General features: G+C 37.6%; 1 pseudogene; it reads left to right on the top strand.

Annotated features, from left to right (window-relative positions):
* LOC109820278 overlaps window positions 1,831-3,496 on the top strand; it is a 2,678-nt pseudogene continuing 1,012 nt past the window's right edge.

Below are 3,496 nucleotides of genomic sequence, written 5' to 3' on the forward strand. Positions count from 1 at the left end.
TTACTCTACACCTCTCTTTCTTTCTATTTACGAATACCCTCTATCTATTTTTTTCCTAGTTGAGTAATTTTCACAGTTACTTTTCACCAAATTAGGCATCATGGTTGCGGATGCACCAAGGCTAAAAACCAAAGTCTCAAACATGTTGCCTTCGGAAATGATGGGGTTAGAGGCAACATTTTGGTGCCTCTCCGTCCACCAAACCACTGACAAATAGTTGGTAAATTAATCTAAGTGAAGCCTATGACCTCCTCATCTTTTACTCAGATGGCCAATCTCAATCTTACAAAGTTATGAACAAGCAACGTGCAAGTACCCCTAGATTCTCTTGATCAGATGGTGGGAATATCTCCCTCAAAAGTACCAAAGATCATAGCTCCTCATATTTTGTAGTGCCTCGCTGAAATTAATGAGTACTAATGCAATATTTTGAGTTATAATAAAGTAGTAATAAATTGGGATTGGGCGATTGCTTGACTAACCTGTTGGCTATCCCTTTGCGGCCAAGATATTTAATTGTTGGGCCCCCTTAAGGACTACTAGGGGTGTGTGTAGTGGACTTCATCAAAGTGTGAATAACCCTACAACAAATTTATGTACTTCTAAGCTAGAACACATGAGGGTAGGGTTAACCTGTTCTCAAGTGGACATTGATTATTTGATATTTAGTATCTGCATGCATTATGTGAACACACAAATTATGTACACATATGGATATGGAGATCAAAGTTATGAATTCAATATACCCGTTTTGATTCATTGAAAATAGAGGTAGAATAATACAAAACCACCGAGAGTGAGGCTCGTGATCATGTTTGCCGTACTACAGCAATTAATTGGCAAAATAATCAGATTGATATATATTTTTCGAGGTTTGGTGACATGTTGATATATTTTCTTTTAGTTTTGTCAGATTGGTATATTTTTCAACTTCGGCGCCATATAGGCCTTAAATTTGGCCAGCGTTACTGTTCCGGTAAAATTTAGTTACTGTTCCGGCCAAAATCCCATCAGCCCTGGCCGGAACAGTAATTCCGGTCAAATTTAAAGCCTATATGACGCCGGAGTTGAAAAAATATACCAATCTGATAAAACTAAAAGAAAATATACCAATATGTCACCAAGCCTCGAAAAAATATGCCAATGTGGTCATTTTACCACAATTAATTGGTATAATTACCTTTATGTTTTGATTACTCATTTCGCCAAATGAGATGGCAACTCATGTATTGTATCTCATATATGTTTTGTGAGTGCTTCTCCTATATCAAAAGTTGGAACGGGTTTCTCCTCCTCCTTGATCTCTAACAGTTCGCTTGTCACTGTTGCACTCGTTGTTTTCTTAGAAATTTTGAGAATTCGAGATAAGATTGCTAGCCTTTGAAATGTTGGTCACTTTGGTCCTATTAAGAAAAATGAAAGAACGTAGCAGCTACACTTATTCCTTTTTGAGAGAACTAAGCAAGATGGAAAATGTGATAGAAAAGAAACAAAAAGCTTTTTTATGATTTCATGAGGCATAGATTCAGCCATGTATACGTTGAAAGACATCATTTTGCATCATCTAGAATGATAGCTGTCATGTTTGCACATAAGAAACCACTACCCACATAACCAAAAAAAAAAGGAAGGAAAAATAACAAAAATAAAGTGAATTTTACTTTATTAGCACTCTAAAATTAAGCTCGACCGACCCTACGATGGATCTGACAAGACAATATAGAAGGTCAAATATTATTTCTATTCATCAAATCATCACCTAATCAACCAAGCTCACCTCTATTTAGGCTGATCCCTAACCTTTTCAAACTTACGGAGCCAAGGTCAATAAGATAAAATATCTCTTGTTGCATGACAAGAGAATGAGTGCTTCTCTTCATTCATCTGGTGTCTCAATGGCATCTCTACTTCTTGCATTGAGTGTTTTCTTGGCATTGCCACAGTTTTCCTTAGCCATAACAAGGCACTACAAGTTTGATGTAGGTTCTATCCCTATTTTTGTGTTATCTTTTTTTTTTCCTTCGAGTAATCCTAATGAGACTTAGGTTAACATGCGAGGGGTAAAAATTGCTTCCTATGCATTACTTGGTTGTAGTTGAAGCCTACGGACTCAAGTGTCTGAACATCACTATTCTTTAGGACAGAAATCATATCTGAATATTCTGCATGTACTCTAAGCTATGTGGACTTGTCTCTGTATGATTCAGAGCATCTTGTTTACATGGAAGGTGTTGTGATATACTTTGTATTCTAGTCTTTACTTCAAATGCTAATACATATATTTTATCTTGATTTATAAATTTATTATAGATAATCCTGAAAAATGTGACAAGATTATGCCACACCAAGAGCATAGTGACTGTTAACGGACAATATCCAGGACCAAAGCTCATAGCTCGAGAAGGCGATCGAGTTATAGTGAAAGTCACCAACCACGTTCAAAACAACATCACCATTCACTGGTATGGAAATAAAAAATACCACTAATATTTTCCTTCTTATAATTCACTTTGATGCAGTGATGAATTGTGTGGAAATTATGAAAAATAATAACAGGCACGGCATTAGGCAACTACGGAGTGGATGGTACGACGGCCCAGCTTACATTGCTCAATGCCCAATAAGAACTGGCCAGAGTTATGTATATGATTTTACAATTACAGGCCAGAGAGGGACTTTATTGTATCACGCTCACATTTCGTGGCTCAGAGTTACGGTCCATGGGCCGATCATTATTCTTCCGAAGCACGGAAGCCCATATCCATTTCCAAAGCCTTTCAAAGAGCTCCCCATTATCTTTGGTAATTAGAATTCATCCTTCAATTTTTGCCCCCTCAGAGTATAGCATTATCATCAATATTAATGATTTAAGTTTCTTTTTTTTAATGTAGGCGAGTGGTTTAATGAAGACGCTGAGGCAGTTATTTCTCAGGCTCTTCAGACCGGTGCAGCCCCAAATGTATCTGAGGCCTTCACTATTAATGGGCTGCCCGGCCCTTTGTACAATTGCTCAGCAGAAGGTATTTTCTTTAAGTACAAAGAATAATTGTCATAAATTGTCTTCTATAAACTTCTCAAACTAAAATTTATGAAGCACGTATTATTTTACGATAACGTAAAAAACTCATTTTAGATTTTCTCTGAATAAAAATAGTATATCGTGTAGCTCTGCATGAAAATTAAAAAAAAAAACTATTATTTCATAGCAATTTCGTGAAATTTACCCGTGCTTAATTTGGACATATTATAGACACATTCAAGCTGAAGGTGATCCCAGGAAAGACCTACCTCCTGCGAATAGTCAACGCTGCACTCAACGACGAGCTCTTCTTCAGCATCGCTAACCACTCTCTTACGGTCGTCGAAGTCGACGCCCTCTACGTCAAACCATTCACCACCAAAATCCTCCTAATTACACCGGGGCAAACCGTGAACGTCCTCCTCCAAGCCCAGCCCATAAGCCCAAGATCAACATTTCTCATGGAGGCCCGCCCCT

This window comes from Asparagus officinalis, chromosome 8 (genome assembly GCF_001876935.1).
Source record: "Asparagus officinalis chromosome 8, Aspof.V1, whole genome shotgun sequence".
In the NCBI taxonomy this organism is placed as follows: domain Eukaryota; kingdom Viridiplantae; phylum Streptophyta; class Magnoliopsida; order Asparagales; family Asparagaceae; genus Asparagus; species Asparagus officinalis.